The sequence below is a fragment of the Podarcis filfolensis genome (assembly GCF_964270895.1).
Source record: "Podarcis filfolensis genome assembly, chromosome: 3".
NCBI classification, from domain to species: Eukaryota; Metazoa; Chordata; class Lepidosauria; order Squamata; family Lacertidae; genus Podarcis; species Podarcis filfolensis.
Window position 1 is genome coordinate 77,423,141 of NC_139606.1, and position 24,956 is coordinate 77,448,096.

The 24,956-nt window shown below is 40.6% G+C and overlaps 1 protein-coding gene and 1 long non-coding RNA gene across 2 annotated transcripts in view; one reads left to right on the top strand and one right to left on the bottom strand.

Annotated features, from left to right (window-relative positions):
* RYR2 (ryanodine receptor 2) overlaps positions 1 to 24,956 on the top strand; it is a 246,664-nt gene that overhangs the window by 10,874 nt on the left and 210,834 nt on the right.
* LOC310759202 lies at positions 13,198 to 18,385 on the bottom strand. Its single transcript, XR_014546263.1, has 4 exons — positions 18,212 to 18,385; positions 17,257 to 17,371; positions 16,572 to 16,636; positions 13,198 to 13,379 (listed from the first exon to the last, which is right to left on the bottom strand). It is a non-coding gene; the product is annotated as an uncharacterized lncRNA (long non-coding RNA).

The window sequence follows — 24,956 nt, forward strand, 5'->3', positions numbered from 1 at the left end:
TCTTACGTTCTTAAAATTAATTGAAATCTAGTGCAGATACCAGCCGAGATAAATATATCTATTTGGGATGCTTTTTGAAGGAGAAACATCTTCAGTAGGCTACAAAAAAGATTTTAGAAAACGTGTCTGTGTTTTTTCTGACTAAATACTTTCAACCTATACTTCCTATCCATATATATATATACATATATATATATAGAGAGAGAGAGAGATAGGTAGTGACAGACAATCCTGCTTAAATAAAGAAATGCTTAGCACTGAATAAATTACTTAACATGTTTTAAAGGCTTGCTCAGAATTTTTTATTCCTAATCCTGCTCAGATGCTGTATGCCCACTTGTGTGGATGGAAAATTGTACGATGAACATCCAGGGAAAGTCAATTGCAAATTTACAAAGTACTGAGATAAGCAGTAGAGAACAGATTGGCAGGTGGGTCTGTTATGCCTTCTTCTCTGGGAGATGGGAATGCTTAGCAGATAGGAGATGGGAATGCTTAGCAGAGTTTGATCACCTCTGTCCTTCAGTACAACTTTGTGAATCTCCTCCCATTTTTGTCAGCTAAAGCTGACTTCCATGTTTTCTGTATATTATTTTAACATATTTGCAACCCCGCAAATATTCTTCCACACCTCCCAGTGTATTTTCTCCTCACTTTACTTATTGCAAAAAGTCTGCTCTTTTGTTGTAGTGAGTTTCTTGCTCCAGAGCTCCAATCCAGCTTTAATTGTGCAACCTGAATTTGCCAGTATATGATTGAATCCCACTCAGAAATAGTGACAGTTTGCAAGTGCCCTTGGGCACAGTGGAACAAACAAATAACAAATCTTTCTACTTTTGATGTTGCTCGTTAAGAGTCCTTGCTTGCTGCTTCCAGACAGTGCATTTGTTTTCAGTCAAAAGCTGGCTTTTCATAGGGTTGTTATATAGATACTTTATAATAAGCAGTGTTTGTCAATGTGTTTCATGTGCACTAGTAAAGCGGAATAGGCTACAGTTACCTTAATCATGTGTTTTCGCAAGAATTCACTGATTTAGTCTAAAACAATATTATCTACAGTCTGTTTTAAAACCTTATTGCAATATTATGTGTAACTTACATAAAGGACAGTGTTAAGGAAACTAATGGCCATTTAGTACATCTAAAGGCCATTTAGTACATCTATTATTTCTCCCTAGCGGGCAAGGAGGACTATTATGTAACTTCGTATGTACATATTTCATGGCCAAAATAGTTAACACCCCCCTCTCCACTTTTAAGTAGCTTGTAGGAGGGCATGTCTAATTTTGATTGTCACACCAGTGCTAGAGGACAGGCTGTTTGACCTGTTTCTCCATGTCATTTCTCTGGTAGAAGTCCTCTTCTTAAAAACAGTTAGCCCTGCTGGGATAAATGATTGCTCACTTGCTGTCGTTTTCCAGGACTAAGAGCATTTGTGTACGCTTGTGCTTCTGAGGGGATTTCGCTGAGTAAATAGTGGAGTCCTTGATAGCTACCAAAAGTGGACTCATTGATTTGCTGCTTCCAAATGTGTGCATTTGTTTAGAGATCTGAGTATGGATCTCTCACGTCTGTTTGGCATTTCACTTTGGTATCTCCAATTGACTGAACTTTTTGCCTTGAATTTCAAGTGACCACCTACCACTTGCTAGAACTTCATGAGCTCAATAATAAAATCCTATCCTAAAAGCTGTCTGGGCTAGTGTGTGTGTGTGTGTGTGTGTGTGAGAGAGAGAGAGAGAGAGAGAGAGAGAGAGGTTTACTGCTTCTAAAGAAACAGACAAAATGATTAGCATACAGCAGACCTTTACAACATATGATCCAACATGTTGCACACAGCGTACCAGTCTTGTATTATGCCTTGCCCAAGCACTTGACTCTGGTAGGAAAAACAGAATGTCTACTGTGGTCTCTAGTACCTTGCTGGTAGAATGTTTTTGGCTTGGTGAATTACAAATTGTGAACCACACCATTTAAAAATACAAAATTTTCAGTTATGAGATGGCAGCAACATTTATACTTCCCTATCCTTTTAAAAAAAATAAATAAATCCCATCAGCCCCAGCTAGCATGGCCATTGGTTGATAAAAGTTGGCCAACAACATCTGGAGTGTATTGACCTCATTGACTGGTGACAGCTCTCCAGCATTTTAGAAAAGGCAAAGTGGAAGCAATGTGAAGCAAAGTATTAGGGTCAAGCATATTCAGATTAGAAACAACGAACGAACTGATTGAATGAATGAATATATGAATATATATAATGAATATGTTACAAAGTCGCACTTTAGAGCTTAGGAAGGAGCAAAACAGAAAGAAAGCTTTTTCCATTTTGGTCAGTTCTGTGTTTGGTCAGTTGTGTGTATCATATATTTATTGAGTAGATTTGTATTCTGCTTTTCAGACTGCAGTTCTCTAAGCGGCTTGCAGGATAACAAACAACAGATGCTCTAAGAACCATGCACTTAAAATACACACACAAAAGAGATCCTGTAGGGCAGGAGCACTCACAGGGCACTTGGTGTTAGGTGGCCCTGTGGTGGAAGAATGGGTCGTCCAGCTAGAACAGGGAGGTGCCTGCTGCTGTCTTCATCTGCCACTGTATTAAGAGCAACACGTGTTTTCTAATTGTGCTACAACATTGCATAACAAAGTTACAGTGTGGATGATTGAAATATTGAAGTTGAAATGTATGTAAATGTTTATGAAAACATACTTGAGAGTTTTATCTTCAAGTTTTCCTTCCTGAGGAGGGAAGACAATGTTTGCTTCCTAACTACATGTAGGACACACAGGCATGTAACAAAGCCTCAACAGCTTCTACTGTTCTGTTGATGATGTTCTAGAAAAGTAATTACAATTTTGGGACACTGTGATATTTAGAGAAATGGGGGGATTTTGTAGGGAAAGGATTAAGCATTCCTCTCCCTGCTATTGTATTGCTCAAAAACTGTAGGCTCCTCAGGGTGCTTTTCACAAATGGAGAATGTTGGGGTTTCACCATATATATTTGCGTGTCAGGTTTGCTCCTTAAATTTTACAGAATGCATCTTACCATCTTTGTTTTGAAGCTTATTTAATTTGCCTCTGAATAAAATAAAGCACAAACTTCAACTGTTCCCTCCCCCCTCAGGATTTGCACTTGTAGATTTCATTCCCAGAAGGTGCCTATTGATAATGAAGTCTCAGTGTGATCAAAGCATCATAAATAGAGGAAATATAGTTGAGTTATTTAATCAGCTGACTTCCATGGATTGAAGAGATGGGCTTTTGCCATGCGAAGCTAGATAATACAGAATTAAACGTCACTTTTCATTATGGAAGTAAGAAACGAAAGTGGAAAACATGCACATACAAATTATGTGTGGTATAAAGTGTAAATGTCTCCATCCTGTCCCCCCCTCCCCCGTTACTCAGCAGTGACACAGTTTACATTGCATTCTAAAAAGTGGACAATACAGGCCTGCTTTGAGACCTTAAGAACTATGCTGGATCAGACCAAAGGCACTTCCAGTTCAGCATTCTGTCCCACAGTGGCCAACCTGATGCTCATGGGCAGCCTGCAAGCCTGCTATGAGCACAACGGCATTCTCCCCACAATTGATACCCAATACACTGCCTCTGACACTGGAGGCAGTACTTACTCCTACTGAGCAACACCACAAAGAAGCAGCAGTCAGATCTTAACACAAGTACCATATGAGCAAAAATTACCATTTTATAAGGCAACCAGCTGGATAGGATTATGGCTGGACATTCATAGATGTCAGGATTCAAGCCCACGGTTTGTCTAGACTCACAGCGGTTCTCAACCTGTGGATCCCCGGATGATGTTGGACTACAACTCCCATCATCCCTGAGCTCTGGCCTTGCTAACTAGGGGTGATGGGAGTTGTAGTTCAACAACATCTGGGGACCCACAGGTTGATAAAGGCTGGTATAGAGAATCTGGGACCTTAGATGTGTCAGATGGGAATTCATTGTCTGCATCGCAAAGCAGCTCTATCCAATGGAGGAGGCTTCAGGGGGTCTCGGCAAAACAATAGGTCAGGTTGGGCAATGCAATACTTTCTCTGCTCTAGCCAGGCTTGCACAGTTGTCAGGGTGACAAAGAGACAGTGTTACAGTAATTTTACCTACTTTTGGTAGTAGCAGTTCACATTTCAATAGATGAGTACCGACTGAGCATCCTTATCCTCTTTGGGCTGTTTTGGAGTTTTCCCCACAGATTTTAACCCCTCAATATTGGGGTGTGGGTGTGTGCTGACTGACTCCAGCTACAAAAGCAGAAGCTTCTGCTGAGGGGGTCAGAGTTGCTGGAAACTGCAGGAGGAAAGAGATCACAGCTTGTTAACGTTCATGGAGGATAAGGCTATCAATGGCTATTAGCTATGGTGACGTAACGTTGCTGAACACAGGAAACTGCTTAGGACTTGCTTGTGGGTTTCCCACAGACATATGGTTTGCTACTGTGAGAACAGGATGCTGGACTAGATGGGCCATTGGTCTGATCCAGCAGGCTCTGCTTAGGTTCTGAATAGACTTGCTTATGCGAAAGTGTTTTAAGCAGCCACTGAAAAGATTACAATGAAGGCACCTTCCTGATGTTAATAGGCAGGGAGTTCCAAAGTGTAGGTACTGCCACACAAAAGACTTGATTTCTTACAAGTGCGGAACGAGCATCATGTGGCACCTCCAGCAGTGCCAGTTCCACAGATTGAAATGTTTAAGTGGGCACATATGAGGAAGGCAATCTTGTAAGTAAATGGTTTGAAGGTGTTAATTAAGTAAACTGGTTCCAAGCTGTTTAGTATGCATGTTGGAGTCTGGTTTTCGGTGTTGCCCAAGATGTGTGCTACCAGTACAGCAACCTATGAGTCCATGAAATCCTTAAACTGAAAAGGCGGGGGGGGGGGGAAGCTTTATTGGGTGGGGTGTAGTTTTGTCCAGGTTCTATAGACTAAGTCCAGAAAAACTGAGAGTAATTAATAATATGTTTGAGCCTATAATTATCAGAATGGAAACACTGCATTACGTTATACACTTTTGGGCTGAGATGCAGAACAGCCAGTAGTATGGATGTTTTCTGGGCTCCCTCCCTTTTGCTTTAGCAATTCTCAGTGTTAAACTGGCAGACTGAATTAATTTGTTTTTGAGTTGGTGTCAAAAAATGCAAGATGAGAAGGTGAGAGTGGCTGTGACAATAATGATTTTTTTTTTTTTTTGGTGGGGGCAGGCACTTCCTTCACCCATTGAGGGGCCTTTTAGCGTTGTGTTTGAATGTGGCCTCTATGTTACTACTTAAATTTATGAAACAACGCATTTATAGAAATTAAAACCATTTTATGGAAAAATGTTCTATCCAGAATGCTGAATATGCATCATTATGAGCCGTAAACTGAAAAGAGAAGTACAAACATGGGTTATTACTCTGAGATTTATATTTCTCTTAGTTCTCCTGCACACTCCCACTACTGGTTTTTTAAAGCCAGGTTCACATGAAATTACTCCTCTTTGATGAGCCTTTCTCAAACCAGCTTGTGATTTGCAATCAGAAGCCGTGGTTCTTTTGTGGCAGAAATAGTTCAGGCAGCTTTTGTGCAGAAGCTGCTGCTGGTTTGTATTATCATCATCATCATCAATCCAAGGATCATGGGGTGGTTTACAATATAAAAGCATGAAAATACATACCATAGTAACAAACAAAACCAATACTGCCCCCCCTGCAAAAGTTTAAAAGGCCATAGATTTTTTAATTAGCCTAAGACCTGGGAGAAGAGGCATGTTTCTGCCTTGTGCTTGAATGTATGTAATGAAGGTGCCAGATGAGCCTCCCTGGGAAGAGCAGGGAGCCACCACAGAAAAGGCCCGTTCTCATGTTTGTATGCAGATGACGGCTTTACTGCCTTGGAGATCAGCATGGGGAAAGCAATCATCGGGTGAAGGCATTGCTGCCCACAACTTTAAATACTTGCTTTCTCTTTTTCACAACCTAAATGTGTCAATTATTAAGTCAGACTAAATTTGATACTGTTTGCTTTTTTGGTTTATTATTCCAGGCAGCATCCCCCTAATAAATCTTCACTAAGGCCAATATCAGCTGAATTCAGCTGCAATGCAGAAGCAAGCATTAGCTCGTGCAAATTCTGCTGCTTTTCTGTTTTGCAGTAAGGAATCACTAGTGAATTAAAGTTTTTGAGTTTCTCACGTCCAGACTTTATTCTGTCTGATGGGGTTGAATGAAAACTGGCCTGCAGTGGGATATAGCTTTAGTTACAAAAATGTGTGTTTACAGGTGTTTTCTCCACCTGTCCCCTGGCTTAAAAGAAAACTAGTACTGGAATTTTAAGTTGATATTACGAATAAAGAAATGGGAGATAGCCGGTGTATATGTGTGCAGGGGAGGGGGGGAGCTTCAAATCAAATAAGATCTGTATTTGGCTTTGAGAGCTTGCTTTTATTGAATATTTGATGAAACAGACTGCAGATCACTGCAGTACAGTTCCAGCTGAATCACTGCTGGCAGTCTTGAGTAGGCTGCCTTTTTGGGGGATTGCAGCAGTTGAAATTCTGGTGAGATCTAGAGTGGGAGAGGGAAATAAGCATTAAATAGTAAAAGAAATAAAATGACCCCTTTAGAATTCGGTCTCCTCCAGAGCAGCACACGAGAAACCCTGCTATTTCATTAAATGTCTTAAAGCAGGCTAGGATTTGACTTGGAGTGATGAGCTCGGTACATAATAATGGCTCAAACTAGCATATAACAAAAACTTAGCTCAATCTACTAGTGAAATGGGAGTAATCTCTGAAGTATAGCACTATTATGCAAGGGCCCTGCTGCTTGGGATAATTTAATGCTATAACATATTTGACAGCCATTATTTTCCTTCCCTCCCCCCCTCTCTCCAGGACAGGTATGCAGCAATTTAACAGCTGCCTCTCTGTTCCACTCTATTCCCTCAATATTTGTGATGTGTGGCCTGGATTTAACAACTGTATCTGGGGTGGAAAATTTAATAACTATGTGGGATGGAAGGAGCTAGGTGGAGGGCTGCACTTCTCAGAGGTTCAAGATTTTTAATTTGTGGTTTTATTATTCATTGTTGTATTAAATGGATGTATTTTGTGATTTTACAGTCTTGCTTGAACACAGGCAAAGGAAAGCGGCTTTTCCATTGTACACAATGTTGAGGCTGAATCGGGCTCATTCTTGATGGCTTCATTTTGGGGTTGGCGAATGCTTTCTGTGATTTTAGCACCACATATTTGTGGGGGGTTGTTTGTGTGGAAAAAGTTGCTTGGGTGAAATAAGGAAGTCATCACTTCAGAGGGAAATGCTTGTTGGAGCATTGTTTCTACAGAAATGCATTGTACAAAATTCAAATTATACCTATAATTCTGCTCAGATTTCTGTTTTCCTTGTGAGAGGAGTAGTAGAGTGAGTGTTGGGAAATGAAAACATGTGTCCTCAAGCTATCTTATTGGTAAATGAGAAAACAAAACAAACTCTTGCTTATTCGCAGACCATAGCGAGATCAGCAAAATGAAGGTTGCCATTACAAATGAGTGCAGAATATTTGATTGTGGCTCCATCTTTGCCAAGTGCTCTTAGTGCTTCAGTTGATGACCTTGGGGCATTGTGCTCTGCTATAATTCATGTTTTGCGGTCGTAAAGTGCAGTATCAATTGTATTTATGCTGTCTGCTACCCAGAAATGTGTATGAAATTAAACTGCTCTCATGTATTTTTGTGTGTTCTTAATTGCACAAAGGCTTGTACAGCATCACTTCTGGAAAAAACCACCCTACATATGTGCGAAACTGTAGCTGTGTTCTAGAGGTCAGGGAGACCAGGGTCCCTGGCTGCACATACAGAGCCTACACTTGTACAATATGCTGCATGCTTAAAGTACCTAGTGGGACCAGCTGGCATGCTCCCATTTTCCCATGCATTGTTTGGTAGTAGGGGAAGGGTTGTAAGTCAGTGGAAGAGCACATGCTTTGCATGCAAAGATCCTGGTATGGCTGGTAAAATCTCCAACCTGCAACCCTAGAGAAGAACAACCAATGAGTGTTGACAGTACTGAGATAGCTGGACAATTTATTCAACCCTGTATCAGGCAGAGTCCTGTTCACATGAATAACAGCCTTCCTTCATGGTTCTGTGTTTGGTTTGCTAATGTGCATTCAGAACTGTTGCCCATTAACTGCTTACCTGTTTGGCTTAACACATGTGGGTTTTATCTCTTGCCAAGTATAGTACTGAGTAGTGGATGAAATTAGAGGCTATAATAGGATGTGTTTCTTGCTTTTGTGTGCGGACCCCAAGTACCAAACCATCACATAAGTTTCAAGACCACTGTACTAAACTTTAGTAATGATAATGGAGGGCAGAGAAGTGTGTCTGTAGCTATGTGGGGTAGCACAAAAGGGTTATTTTGCTGGAGATAGCAGGGAGACTTGTGATTCTAGTTGTTAAGAGATCCAGGGTTAATTTACAGTGATACATTTTATTTACTTATATTTCTTAACCAGCTTCATCGGAAGATTCCATAGTGATGTACATAAGAAGAAGAAAAAGAGCCCAACTGCATTAGACCAAAGGCCCATTTAGCCCAGCATCTTGTTCCCACAAAAGCCAACCAGATGCCTATGGGAACTCTGCAAGCAGGAAATGAGCAGAACACCACTCTCCCCCTTCGTGTTCCCAAGCAACTGGTATTCAGAAACATACTGCCTCCAACAGTGGAGGTAGTACGCAACTATCACAGCTAATAACCGTTGATAGCCTTATCTGTGTACAACATTGTACACAACACTTGTTTTTGCAATCTCTGCTATATTGGAATGGGGAAACTGCATTGTTCCTCAAACAAAATATTGCACTCTTTGATGCATTAGGAATAAAAGTATCTTATATAAAATGTTGCACTGAGTGCTGGATAAAAACAATACTTCAATAATAGATGCACTAGGTTGGGTAAAGACTTTTGGCACTCAATCAGCAACTGGGTAATAACTGTGTACTTATTGCACAGGGAAGCAATAGTCTGGAAAGACTCCTCGGGTAACTTAATAGCTTTGCCATCTTATACCCACTATTATCTAAACAGTGTTTAAAAAGAACAAGAGCTCTTCTGGACAGCTTCCAGGCTGTCAAATAGAAAAGACATTATCTACATATGCTGTGAAATGTTATCTCAGTTGTTAAGTGAACTTTCCATGACAGTGGTGTGTTAGAAGTCAAAATGACTAATGAGAGAGAATCCCGCAGCAACAACAAAAGGTAATAGAATAATAGTCTGTTGAAGGTGTATTGAATGTCATTTACAAGGAAAAGAAGGTAGCAAGCGTCTGATAAAAGGCAAGCTGAATTCTGTATCGCTGTTTAATCCAAAATATGTCATAGTGGCACAAACGTTTTCTAAAATAGTCCTTCATAGCACTCAGTAAATTAAATTGTTGAAGATGGTCTTGATTAAAATCTTGTGGGGGCCAAAATGATATAGAGAGAAGAGTGTTACTTTGTACTGTGTGTTTACACTAACTAGTAGATAACAGCTGATGCTACTACATGGAAGGTGTTGGGCTAACATAGTAATGTGTGTGGGGTTTTTTATTGGTTTCAGGAGAATCATAATCTGCTGTTACTACTTACAGTACAGTTTATGATTATCTTAACAGAAGGATGAGAAATTAAGTGGCACTGTAGGAGTTTTGTATCCTTCCCCTGCAATGACTGTACCACTTATTTGGACATCATGATGCCCATAGTCTGTGATCTAGATTAGAGGTGATTCACCATGATCTGTGTTGACCTCGAATCATTGCGGTCAAGAGCTGGGAAAACAACAACAACCATTTGATAAAACCTTTAAGTTGCAGTTTTATCATGAAATGGTGTGGATGACCTGACACTTGCATATTAATATATTAATTTAAATTCTGACAAATGGAAAGAATTAGGTGGGGTTTTGGTAGTTTTCACAGTGCTGAATGAGAAGAATGTGTAACAGTAGGCATGCTATAAGTAAAAGAAATAAATTGTGCAATTGCACTTTTTTTAGCTTGCTTTATTTTAAGTTAACTAACATTTAGCTAAGATGGAGGAGTTGGACCTTTTGTATCACAGAATGCTTAATTTTTCAGCAGCATTTAGAAAGGAGCTTGTCTCAATGGCTTATGACATTGGGACAAATGAAAAGGTGATTACAGACAATTTTTTAATTCTGTCAGGCTTGTTAACTGATTTAAAAAGCATGACAAATAATGACCTTTCTTTCTTTATTGCATAATGGCAAGGATAAGGATTAACTTTCACATGTGCATATTTGGGTTTGAAAGTCCTCCCTCGAGGACATGCCATAATATTTATTGCCGTAGAACATTTTAGATATCCCATAATCTAAGATTCTTAGAAATTATGTCTGATAAAATATAAACTGGAAGTTGATGCCCTGACCCTATTCACATGTATGTTTTGTAACATGGTACCTGCTGAAAAGCTGAACTACACTGTAGGGCTGTGTGATAAATCACCATACCATTGAATACCTGCTTTGTTGTGATAAGTGTTTCAACAAGGTAAACAAAAGGTGGACACTTTTTTTTTATAAATATTTTTTATTAACAGGACAATCACATCACATTAATTCCAAATCACATTAGTTCCAAATTACACAGCCAAATTTTTAAATTTTTGTTGGGGGTACCCATACTTCGTGCTCCGAAAGGCATCCAAACATCTCTCTTGCTGCTGCTTTAATGTACCTTCTCTTTGTTGTTTTCCTCAATTTCTTGTTGTTATCATATATTCCTTTCTTTGTGATCTCTGATAGTCTCCACAAGCGGGTTGAAAACAAACGTTATATCCGGTGTGGATTTTACACTCCTCCAAGAGCCATGTCAAAAAAAAAAAAAAAAGATGCCATTTCCGCACCTCCGTACACAACATTCCCACAGTCTGTCCGTTGATTTCCACAGGCCTGCCGGTCTCTCATCAATTTTCTCAGGGGGCCCTGCCAGGTCCAACTCACATTCCGATATAGTAACAAGCCATAATCCTCCTCCCCCTTGTCCTCCTGTAGGCAGGCCTGCCGTAAACATATCTCTTTTTATTGCTGCATCACACAGAACTTTCATTCCTTCCCGATCTTCCCACCAGCCATGTCTTTGATTAGTAATTTATTTCCACACATTTCTTAATCCTCCTGCTTGTGATCAGTAATTGCAACGATTTTTTTCTTGGGGGGGGTTATTAGGTACTCACATAAGACAAAAAAAGAAAAGCCCCCCCCTTTCAGTTCCACTACATACCAATCCTTTGAGGACTCTTCTTCTTGATTTATTGTTAAATCCAGCCCATCGCTTCCACTTCACAGAGACCCCTTTAATTAACAGTCTTTACTCCCAATCTTCACTTGAAGTATGTGCATTTGCTTCTCTCTCTAATTGTTTATTTTGAGCTGATGCAGCTGGTGCACAATCAGAGACAGCATCCGGGAGAGCCAGACCCACACAAGGGCTTTGTGCCTAGTGCTCTCACCCCCTTCTTTCGAATCCAGGGGTGATTTATGGCCACAGCAGGCAAGGCAGTGTTCCCCATTTCCTTGGGGCAACAAGGGAGGCTGCATACTCCCATATCAGCCTCTTAATTACCTCGTGTGAGCCGGAGAGATGGTATTGTCGGCCATCTTCCAATGCGCCCCTAGTGGCCCCCCCAACAAAAGGTGGACACTTAACAGTTTCCCAGGGGGTAGCTCAACTGACCGGATACTTTACAGATACTTTGCAGATAATTTGCAGGCATGGTGTCTCCAGCTTTGTTTTCCCTCCTAACCAGTAAGAAGTGATGATAAGCCCTCACACAAACCAGCAAACTCTTTCAGCTTCACCAGTATCCTTCCACTTAAAAGGTAAAGGGACCCCTGACCGTTAGGTCCAGTCGTGGCCGACTCTGGGGTTGCGGCGCTCATCTCGCTCTATAGGCTGAGGGAGCCGGTGTACAGCTTCCAGGTCATGTGGCCAGCACGACGAAGCCGCTTCTGGCGAACCAGAGCAGCGCACAGAAACGCTGTTTACCTTCCCGCCGGAGTGGTACCTATTTATCTACTTGCACTTTGACATGCTTTCGAACTGCTAGGTTGGCAGGAGCAGGGTCTGAGCAACGGGAGCTCACCCCATCATGGGGATTCGAACCACTGACCTTCTGAGCGGCAAGTCCTAGGCTCTGTGATTAATTATGCAGAGCCTGCTAACAGTCCAGGAGGAACCCCCCCCCCCAGGCTGGACAATCAAAGATCCACCAGCAAAGTAAAGAAAGAACATAAACAAAGAACTGGAAAGCTCTTATTTCTTTTCTCACACTCGCATCCACCTGTGAAAAAAACAGGAGGAAGAGTTTTTATGTTGTTGGTTCCCCCTAAATAGCTTTCCGCCATATCAAAAGGGAAGGGTTTTTTTAAAAAAATTAAATTTATTTAAAGGAAACTATCTTTTGGCTTGTTACAGTGGGGAGGTACGGTGGGACCCTCTGCTGCCGTGGGGATACATGGCAAAGCCCTCTGCAGCTGCAGGGAACCATGGTTCATCCTCCGCCACTGTGTTTGTGGGGGGGTATGGAGGGACCCTCTGCAGCTGCGGGGAAGTGTGACGCACCCTTCGCTGCCACGGGAAGGTACGGCGGGACCTCTGCCGCCGTCAGGAGGCTCAGTAAGGCCCTCCATTGCAGCAGATATATAGTGAGATATTGTGATAATTTAGCTGGTGATATACCATGATGTTGAAAATCAGATATTGTCCGGCTCTAGTACACTGAAGCATGTTTGCATGAAGTGGTTGCAGCAGGTTTTGGTTCAACATTTTAAAATTGATGTACTGAGCCACATGCTAGTGGTGAGTGGAGACAGAGTCAAAAATGGGTGGGATGTAGCATTTATAGTTTATATCTTTATACACATGTGTAAAGTAAGTCCTAATGGCTTGGCTGCCTGCTGTCTTCTGTTTTGGCTTGCTTTGCAAAGGGGAACCATGTGTATGTCATGTGCAGATATATAGTTGCACGATCCCTTCATCTGCCATGATGAAGTTTGTTGCACAAAGTGTTCTACTTATTGGCTGTGCAAATTTGCAGAAGAACATGACTTAATTAGTATTCTGCTCATGCTTCTTTGGATCCAACTCAATTTATTTAAGGAGGGTATCAGACATGGAGTGGGGTAAATAATGAAATGTTTTGGTGTTGGAATTAGTGTCTTGGTAAAGCATTCATTGTAAAAGTAAGTTCATGACCTAACGTAGAATTCTGCAGGCAGCTGTGCTTTGATTAGTTGGCTCACATTTTGAAGACTTTCTTTAGAATTATAACAGCCAAGTTCTTGTATTCTGAAATGGAAACATGAGATCTAAATGACTGTTCCATTCAGTGTCCTTTTCCTTTAGAAAAAAGGTTACTTGCTCAGTTATCTGCAATACTAGCCTTTTCAGCCCAATAAAGCTCTGTCATTAGACAAAGTACACGGAAGAGTAGTGCATTTCTATCACTGGCACACAGAAGAAAATGGTGCCCTGGGAATTTTCCTTTGTCAATGGTGTGAGTTGTGAATAAGTCAAATAACGTAACTGGCATTAAAAGAAAGGTGATGGTTTGCCACTGAATCATGAAGAGAGATTCTCATATTGATATAGGATACTCCTGCCTGTGGGAGCAATTTAGGACCCAAGCCAAACTCACTAAGCGCTGCAGTTATGCTAGTTTGATTAAAATGGCCATAGATACCGTATCCGCTGCTGCTTCAGGAAATCAAACAAATTATAGGGATTTAGTTGGGTCTTTTAATCACAATAATTTGATTATGCATTTCCAGTTTCATTAGAAATTGTGACTATGCCAAAAACAATAGTTTTATTCCAGTTGCCTCACTCCAGCATGCTAATGCTACCCCACGTGCATTTTTAAAGTATTAAGAGTTCTATATCACTGTAAGTTAATCAATAATAGCTTTGGCTGCAGCTATGTAGATTATATACTGTATCACACATGGGTTTATCCCATTTCGACACAGCCCTACCACCCTAGCTTGGAGAATGAATCCCTTATAGTAGCTTTGTCTCCCCTGATTCATAGAAGCCAAAGGTTACAAAATAAGGCAAGGGGCTTTAACCAGCCAGCCAGCCAGCTCCTCCTAGGGAGGCAGAGCCTACCGTACCTCAGGCCTGGTTACATAAGGCTTCATTTGTCTCTGACTCACTGCAGAGAAACTTCTCCTGTAGGTATCGAAACAGGGTCCATTGGAGCTGTGTAAGGTACTTGTGCTCTTTGCATGACTGAGATTTGAGAGTAAACGCTGCCTGCTTCCTTCAGACACATGTAGAATTTGACAGCCCCTCTCCCCCCAAAACACTAAATACCCCACCCACTGGCAATGTGGATATATGAATGAAGGATGATGTTTGCATTTGCATTAGCAGTATTTTCAAAATGTTCACATACTGGGTGGAGGAGGCAGGGAAGTACTCAAGACCACAACACCAGTTTTACGAAGTTATTAAGAATAGAAAAGATGGTAAGAGGACAACCCAAGAGGCAGGGTGTTGCTTCAAGAAACTTTTAAAGAGAACATTTTAGTTCACATCTGTCTATCTTATTATTGCTACTTACTACACTCGATCTTAGCCACAAGTATCTTACTACAGCTACTTACGATCAGGCTTCTGGGTTTCTCACACATTACGTAGGAACATAGATGGTCAAACTAAAAAAGAGGGACACTGAGGGATGAAGGACTTTTTGGCAACAGTCCAACTTTACAGACCAGGACCCAAGTGAGCATTGGTTGACATGTTGAAATTAACAAGCCACTCGTAAGACAGTCATGTAGCCAGGAAAGTGCCCAGGGACTAGAGACTGGAAACAATCAAAGTGGTAGTAGGCCAGAGATGGAAGCTGTCAAGCTGCAAAATACAGACTTTCCTCAGCTTCTGGCAGAAAAAAGGACTTAATTCCTTAGGTACAGATGATGGATGACTGGGGAGACCAAGCAATTTTAAAGAAATAAGTGGGTACAGGACAAGCCCCTGTTACAGTTAGCATGACAGTTAGCATAACAACTGCATGAAAATTGTGATCCAAGAGCAGTATATTATAAAATACAGTGGCTAGGAGCATTGGTCACTCATATTAACATACTGCATGAATACTGCATTGATTCTGTTTTAGAATCCATTGTGTATCTTGATATTACAAACAAGCTTTCGAAATAGTAAATTGTGTGCATTTTATTACAAACTGTGTTGACTGACTCCTGACACATTACCCCCTCTTCACTTTACTAATAAATGGCCTGCATCCTTGGCCATCTCTTCCAATGTAAATTCTCAAGTCAGGTTTGAGACCAAGATACCTAATCTACAAAGAAGTTCGTATCCAAAATTTGTACAGAGCTAGGAATCCTGGGGGCATTTTTAATGGAGCTGCTTGCACCAAATCTGTCTGAAAAGCTTTATTACCATTTAAGTGGGCGCTGACCTACTTTGAAGGAAATAACTAGTCTAAGTATTGAATCCTTATATTTTGTTTTCATGCTATGGATCTCACTGGGATCTTACTGGGGTTGCAGTGAACCAGGTTATGTCTGTGATGGCACCTCTGGAAATTGTTAAATTGAGATACATTGGCCCATCTAGTCCAGCATCCTGTTCTCACAGTGGCTTACCAGAAGCCTGCAAGCTGGACAGAAGTGCAACAGCATTCTGCCCACCTCCGACTTCCAGAAACTGGTATTCAGATCAAGTCAAATACCTTTATTGGCATCACAATATAAAACATTTCAAGTCACTGGGATAATTAAAAGGACGAGGGTGAAGCTGTCAAGGGTAATAAGGTCACACTGTGATCGTGTGCACTTAGATATTCTGCTTCGCCCTGTCTGTTCCCCAAAAGGATAGTTCGTTGGGAACCCTTTAAGGTAAAATTGTGGCTAAAAAGGAAGATACTAAGGCAGTGATATCTTTGTCCCAATCTGCCAGGAGAAACCTCATTTGACTTCTCGGATTTGTAGGCGGAGGTCCAACTTTTGCTCAGCATCAGTAGGCGAGGTCTGCTGTGTAAAGAGCAATCTAAAGAATGTGGTCCATTGAATCAGGTACTCCTTGATTGCAGGCACACAAATGGGCTTGATATGGAGTATGTGAGAATCTGCCTTTGGTCACTTCAGAAGGGAGAAACTGGTATTCAGAGGCACAACATTGCAGCTTTTCCACTGACATAGTGGTAGCATATTTGTGGTCTCGGTGTATAGTAGGCATAGGATTGATCCAATAGCTTCTTAAAGCTCTCAGATTACTGTGTGAAAATACTGAAAGTGTTTTGTTTTAAATTTCTTGCAGCAAATGAAGAATGTGTGGATTTGGCTGTTTCTGTGCTTTAAAGTGTTCTGTTGTGCTTGGCTGTTTTCAAGCCTCAGAAATTTTATTTGCTTTTCATAAACCACTTGGGCTATGATCTTGTGGGGAAATGGTTTAAACATTTCATAATTAAACTGTTCATGTCATGATCCAAAGCTTCAAGGTACTTACTCTCATGGAGGTTTGTATGAAGAGTGCTTCCCTTATTCATGTCAAAACATTGGGCAGAATTCAGTCTGTGAAGTGTTGATTAAATGAACGCAGCATTAAGCACATATTCATTTCCCCCCTGGTATTACTGGTCCACATAACTAGTGGCTATACCCAGTGCTTTTTTCCCTTAAAAAATGTTTAAGGGTACTTTCATTTCCTACTCATATTGAAATACTGTCCCTCAATGAGGCCAAAGTTAGATTCACAAAATGTTTAGGGTTATGCGTACCCCTGTGTACCCCCAGAAAAAAAGCACTGGCTATACCTATATTCTGTTTCACACATACTTAGAAATTAACTATCATCTTATATTACATGTGGTCAAATGCTGTAGCTTAAAAAAAGAAGAAGGTGGAAACCTTTTGAGAATCCTCATACAGGAGCTGCTTGGTTATATATAATTCTAGTTCCAGATTTGAAATGCTACACAGAGAGACTGCAATCCAGTTAGACTTATGCCCTGTAGGGCTAGCTCTGTGTGGTTTAATTAATTTTTGACCAGCATGTAAAACTGTAATTACTGAACCAGCAGTAATTGAAAGTGAGAGAAATATCATCTGCCTTTAAAAAAATTAAAAATTCAGCTAATAAACCAAATGGAAACAACAACTTTGTATACGTTTTGACAGTTGTTTTAACTTACATTGTGAGCTGGCTTGAACATCTGGAAAAAGCAAAGTATAAACTTAAATAGACGCCATCCAACTCTTCCTTCATTCTTCCAGTTTCCTCGCAAATATATGACCTATGTGGAAGTCCTTTGACAGAAGTGTCCAATAAGTGTGCTAATCATGGGTAATGGCAAACTAAACAAGCGTGACCGCTTCAAAATGAGCCTGGAGGGCCCATGCAACTGTTTAAAGTAGTGCAGTATTTTGGATTTTAAAAAAATCATTTTGATATAGCCATCTGTAGCTGTTTCCAAACAGAAACAGGTTTATTTGAAGGCAGCTGTTGGTGGGGGGTTGCTGCCAGTGGGGCAGTTCCAGTGGGGCAGCCCTGAAGGGGCAGAGACACCAAAGGCAACTATCCCTTTGGGTTTTTCCTTTGGGGTAGGACGAGTTCAGTACTGACGGGCAATTGATTGTGGATGGACTTGTGCACATGTGACAGTTAATCTGGCTTTCAGGGGAAAGATGGAATGTTGGGGAGAAGCATTTAGTGAAAGCAAGAATGCTGCTCATGGTTATGTATTCACTGTGTGTGTTGGTATTTCGTGATTTTATCATATTTTTTTGTATTAATATGATAATCACTGCTTTTGGGACCTTTGGGACAAAAAGCAGTATATAGTTAATCAACAATATCATTGCAACGTGCATTAAGCAAAAGCAGAAAAAGTAAATTTATAGCCTCCATGAAGACAACTGAATCTGTTATTCTATGACTCTTGTTGCTGGTTCAGTAAGTTACTGACAGCTAGCTATGATAATAAAAAGGGCATATTAGTAGAACTTAACGTTAATCTTTACTTGTGGACTCACAAGTAGAGTTATTGCTTAAGAAAATTTATTTTTCAACCATAAGCCAGTTGGATGAAGCAGCTTATATTAATGTACAATTTGCTTCATTACCTTAAATCTAGCTGATACACATACCAAGTAATATGTTGTAACAATGACAGTTTACTTTATTTCCTATAGTACTCTTTCCTGCTTCATGCTTTCCCAATTGTTCCTTTATATAACCTCATTCTCACCCTCCAGTTTGTATTATGCAGTGTCTAGTGACTGCCTTCAAAGCATGCTGTGAGTGTTTGGCATCTAAATGCCTTTGTGTCAAGAGGTTGCAGTGATAATGGCGTGTAGATGATGCAGCCTGAATTCTTGGGTCACATTCCAGAATGTTCTGCTCAGTTGGTGAGTGTAATTCAATTGCAGCAGTCCAAAGAAGAAATCATGCAGAAAAATGCATCTTTATGGGATCTTAGGACTTGTATATAATTTTTGATGCCATACTTGTGCTTACGTAATTCATATAAACTGTCTTGCTTATAATTTGATAATATGAAAGCTATAGTTTATATTAAGTTTTAATTATCTCAGTTTGGCTTTCCCCCCCTTTTTTGGTACTCAAGAGTTTTAAATTATTCTACAGCTGAAAACAAAAGCAAATGTCAGACTTTAAATGGTTTCCTTTTCTATACTCAACCACAGCTTCCACTTGTTTTTATAATGCCAAAATAGGATTTAGCATTATATCTGAACATATACTATATGTCCAATGCAGGTAAGATTAGAGGTGCAGTCGTGCATCAGATTGAAAACAAAAAACAAATCTCAAAATGATTTTGTGGATGATATCATAACAGAAAGAATGAGCTAGAGCTGTGGACCCCCCCCCCCGCTTTTCTAATCAAATAGCTACTAATTTATTTATTTCTCTGAAAAAATATACCATGTGACAATGATAAATAAAATGTTCTGTTGCAACATTACAGGAAGGTTTGTCTGAATAAAAAAAGAATTTTCATTGCTGCTATTTTGTTTTATACTACAGTACCAAATTTTCAGTAATTACATCCTAACCTTTTATTATTGTTATTGCTACTTTGGAAAAAAATACTTAATGCCAACAATTTGCAGGTTAATACTGTATGCATAAACAACATTGTCTCAGTTCAGAAGGCTTGCCATTGAAATAAAACAACAGTATACCGTGGTACCTCAGGTTACATACACTTCATCTTACATACACTTCAGGTTACAGACTCCGCTAACCCAGAAATAGTGCTTCAGGTTAAGAACTTTGCTTCAGGATGAGAACAGAAATCATGCTCCGGCAGCGCGGCAGCAGCGGGAGGCCCCATTAGCTAAAGTGGTGCTTCAGGTTAAGAACAGCTTCAGGTTAAGAACGGACCTCCGGAACGAATTAAGAACTTAACTCGAGGTACCACTGTAGAAGTACAGATGTAATAACCTTCTATCTGAGCTGTTCTATGTAAATACTACTGCTTCAATGACTACTAACATTAGCTGCAGTAGAACAAGTGAGGCAGTTGAGGAAAGTCTTTATAGAAAAAGTGGTTTTCAGGAAGAGACCTAAAAGTAGAGAGAATGCTTCCATCTCTACCACAGAGATCAGTATGGCAGACACATATAGGCAAGAACAGGAAAAAACATGTAAAGATGCTTAATTGTTAGTAAGGTGCCTCAAGGTTGGTTGGAGATGTGTAAACCTTAATTGATTGTTACGGTTTGCTCAGTTTTTACTAAGTTGTTTTAATAGCTTCAGATATCATTCACTCCAGATGTAGAGAAGCATAGAGGAGGGAGAACTGGTGAGAATTCTCTCTCCCCTTCCATTAGCAAGTTCCAGTGGTGTCTATGAGGCCATGAGTGGAATTCCAGTAATGGCATCTTGGAATCCAACCCATTATAAGCAGGGTTATCTATGTGCAGACCTAAAAACTTTGCCTAATTGATGTGAAGGACACTTCACGTTACACATTCACTATAGTTTTTAACATGCCAAAGAAGAACTCTTTGTACCTTTTCAAGAAGAGAACACAGCTGCGATAGAGTATTTCTATTCTTGTTTGAAAATTGGTGCTTGGACTTGCCAAATTAATGAGCTGGAATGGGGAAAAAGAACAAAATTATGACCCTAGCGATAGATTTAAGACTGTTGCTTATAAACCCATCAGTTTTAGTTCATGACGTAAACTAGATTTTAGTATGACAGAGTATCATTTAAGTAAATTAGTAAACTCCATAGTGTTTGTTTGGATGTTTCCTGCTACCTAATAGGGTTAACATTCCATTTAGAACTATTTAATGAAGAGAGATTATAGATCACAGAAATAAGGAATGCCACTGGTAACTGGAGAAACTGATAGCTTCTGAACTCTTGGTATTATCACAAGTATTATCACAATGACTTCCTACACAGATTATTGTTGGACAAAATATCCATCACTGCAAAACGTTTTTGATATGGGGTTTAAGCCAAGAAGGTGCTGTTTGGTTTTTCAAACCAGACCACTTATAGCATTTTCTTTGCATAGCGGTTACACCCACAGCTGATTAACATGTAGTTTTGTATGCAAGCAGGAGTGGGGTGGGGATCTCTCATTTGGGAAGCAGAGGCACTCCCCAGCTGAGCTGCCCCGATCCAGCTCCTACTGCCCTGCAAGCAGGAGCAGGGGCACTCAAAACGGAAGTGTGGCACTGAAAAAGGAAGCGTAACACTAAAAACGGAATAGTTTGGATTCTGAAAAAAGTTCACAATCTGGGACACCTACTTCCGGGTTTGCGATGTTTGATTTCCAAGTTGTTCATGAACTAAGCTGTTCAAAAACCGAGGTACCACTGTATAGTATGCGCAGCAAGATGTTGGGGGAGGAATTGGTGCTGCATTGTTGTATAGAGAGTACAGGTGTAACCAGACCAGAGGAATCTAAGGTGGTTCATGGTTACTTTACCCCCCTGCTATCTGACCCTCCTTTTCAGACCCTATGTGATCTGAAGACCTTCAGTTGGGAAATTTCTGATAAGTGATGCTAGTTCTACTTGCACTGCCATTTGTAATTTGGATTGGGGGAGTCATGATGAACTGATGAAATATCGTGCGGTGTGTGCGCGCGCTGTATTTGTTCCAGGGAAATGAACATAAGTGGTATACTACAGTAGAATAAGCACAGAGCTTCATGGAAATCTATGGAATTTTTGCCACTCGGCCTGCAGACAATCCATTCTTACCAGCTGCTTTGCTTCTGGCTGTACCTAATTTATAAATAAAACTGCATGAGATAACAGTGAGTGTTCCTTTGAAGGCACATTTTTTCTTATTTAAATAAGATGTGTAACCAGCTCACATTGGGCTTGAATTTCTTTTGGTTGTACCCAGTACCTTGTGTGGACAGATCTTGTGAAGGTCCCACAAGATCTCGTGAGACCTTCCCAGAGCTCAGGAAACAAAATGCTCTTTCTGCACCAGGCTTTCCTGTTACAGAAATAATTTTAAAGTCCTCCACCTGCTTACTGAGCTCTGGGAAGATAAGGATAGGCCTTGCATGACCTTCCCAGACACCAGTAAGATATGGGTAGTCAATTGTGCATTGTACATGGGGCTGCCACTGAAGATGGTTTGTAAACTTCTATTGGCTTGGGTGATCACTGGGGCAAGACGGTTAGAGCACATAACACCAATCCTGGCCAATCAGTTTCCAGGTCCAATTCAAAGTGCTGTGTTGACTTTTAAAGCCTTAAACGGCTCAGGACCACAATATCTCAAGGACCACCTCTCCCCTTATGAACCTACAAGAACTCGGAGATCATCATCTGAGGCCCTCCATGAGAGGCCTGAGGGTGGCAGCATGAGAATGGGCCTGTAATGGCTTTAGGGGTTGCTTGTGCGTAAGTTGCCGCCGCTCTGGGCTAGGTTGGCTGGTTAAACCATTTCTCGCTGGACAGCCATCCACTCCGTGGCTGTTCAGTCGCTGGCAGAATCCGTCAGTGGGCGTTTCTTAAACCTTTTCCAACATAAAAGTTGTTTGACGCCCAGTCTCCTCCTACTCTCCCTGTGCGGAAGTCTTCTGCGCAGGGAGGGCGTGGGTAGCGGAGGACCTGTGCTCTCCCCGCTGGTGTCCAGTGAAGAGTCCCGGAGCCTGCTCTCTGCTTCCCCCATTGGCCCCCCCTCTATCCCTGGTGTTGCGCTGAATTTCTTCCCCAACCGGAGACCTGCCTCTCTCCCTGCTTGGCCCCTCTCCAGCAGGAGCCTCGCCTCCTCCTCTAGTTCCGATGGCAGTTCCCTGACAGGGCCTTTTCTGTAGTGGCTCTCCTTTTGTGGAAGGCTCTCCCCAGGGAGGCTCGCCTGGTGCCTTTGTTACATATCTTTAGGTGCTAGGCAAAATCATTCCTCTTCAACTGGGCCTTTGGCTAATTAAACAGACTAAATGTGACTGTTCCAGGCTGGGGAATGAAGTATTTTTTTTTTGTATTACTATTATGCTATGTGTTTTGTGTTTTTATGTAGTTTATTGCCCTGTGATCTTTTGAAGAAGGGTGGTATATAAATTCAATAAGAATAATAATTTTGCCTACTGTACTAAACACATAACTACAATGTTTCAAGTATATGGATATTGAAATATTTGTTTAAAAAACCCCAAACCAAAATATATCACAACTTTCATAAGTAAAATACACAGTCCCAAATGTAAGAACAGAGTTACAGCCCTTGCACACAGAGATAAAACAAGGGTTTCTCAGCATCTTATTTTCTGGAGAAAACTGAAATTTTAATTCGCCATGCTCTGATTCGTTTCTTGTCTGTGGTGGGGACATCATAAAATGCTGATTAGTTTCAGTTTCAATATGTCCAGGAAGTGTAACTGAACTTGGTGGTGTTTGAAGACACTTAGCAATATTTCTGGAACAGTGGTTCCCAATTAGCTTAAGTACTGCAGACCCCCTGTTTTTTAAAAGTCAAGCTATTGACCCCTTACTTTTGGAAATGTTGATATTTGTACAGTCATTTTTGTTACATGAATGGTGCCATGGATCTCCTGTGTGGGTTATGCAGACCTCCTGGGATCCATGGACCATTAGTTGGAAACCACTGCTCTAGAAGATAACTTATGCATATCTATGAATATAATTAAAGCTTCCCAGATGCTGCCTACTAACCATATTCCTGAGTAAAATAAAACACCTAGATGTGGCATTTCTAAGAGCAAATAAGTGGCTTCCTCAAGGTTCCTTAGTAGCAGTTAATTTTATGACTTTTGTTATTAATATAACCTGTTTGATGTTCCTGGAGTGTAACATTCTCATGATATATCTTAATGTAGCTGGAAATATCAACAATTCTGAAAGTATAGAAAATAAAATCCAGCTTTCATAAGTGTCCTTTATTCAGCTTGGATTTAGGTAATCAAACTTCTGTGTACAGTGCTGCACAGCTGATTTGACTGCATTGTTATATAACCCTTGTTTCATTATTTATTTCTTTACATATATATTTGCTAAACCAATTATACGTTATTTATGGCTGCCTGTCAGTGGTCCTTGAATTCACAAAGAAAACGCATTGTAATTATTTTAGAAGCTGAAGTTTTATTATGCAAAAAATAATAATAAAAAAATATCGATGTATCATTTTGGTTAAGTCCCCTCACCCCCACACCTTGAATTATGTGTTCTAAATTCAACATGTATCCAGTTACCAGACAATCTTGATTTTTAAGATTAATGGCTAACTGAAGCTGCGGATTAATTTCCTAAACTATAACATATGCTTAGATTAATGTTTTAAATACCTTTTGAAGTTTTAAGTTATGCTTAACAAATTATAGTCCAACATTATTATAGGGTACATTTTTAATTAGCTGTTCTGAGGTCCTTTATTCTTAAAGTGAAAATTTTGCCGGTTTTACCCAAACAAATCCAGCTATACTATGATTTTTCCTTATTTGTTAGTAGTTCATGCCAATGACCTTAGCAGCGAGTGGCGCTGTGGGTTAAACCACAGAGCCTAGGGCTTGCCACAGAGCCTAGGGCGGTTTGAATCCCTGTGACGGGGTGAGCTCACGTTGTTCGGTCCCTGCTCCCTCCAACCTAGCAGTTTGAAAGCACGTCAGAGTGCAAGTAGATAAATAGGTACCGCTCAGGCGGGAAGGTAAACGGCGTTTCATGTGCTGCTCTGGTTCGCCAGAAGTGGCTTAGTCATGCTGGCCACATGACCTGGAAGCTGTATGCCAGCTCCCTCAGCCAGTAAAACAAGATGAGTGCTGCAACCCCAGAGTTGTCCGCGACTGGACCTAATGGTCAAGGGTCCCTTTACCTTTACATGCCAATGACAATCCATTGCTAGTATGGGAGGAGTGACAGTGCCTGCAGTGCTCTCTGCAATTAGAAGGGCACCTGTGGACCAACTCTACATCTGTGTACACCATTATTCAAAATCTATTGTGAATTAGAGAAGGTAGCAGAAAATACTAAATGACATGTCTCTTTCAAAATTATTACAATATCCATGGGCCAAGATACAGTATGAGAGACTGCTGTGCTCATGAACAGGATTTTTAAGCTCCACATTAAAATGGTACTAGATTCAAGTAGGTCTGATGCAGTTGAAATAAATTAAAAAATTAAAAAATTGTCCAATAGCACCTTAGAGAACAACTATATAGTTCTGCGTATAAGCTTTCGTGTGCATGCACACTTCTTCAGATACACTGAAACAGAAGTCACATATATAGTTCTGATATATATACCCTTATATATATATTCTGAGAAATACCCCACCCCACCCTCCCACTATATATAAGGGTCTGGTGACTTCTGTTTCAGTGCTTCTAAGGAAGTGTGCATGCACATGAAAGCGTATACCCAGAACTAC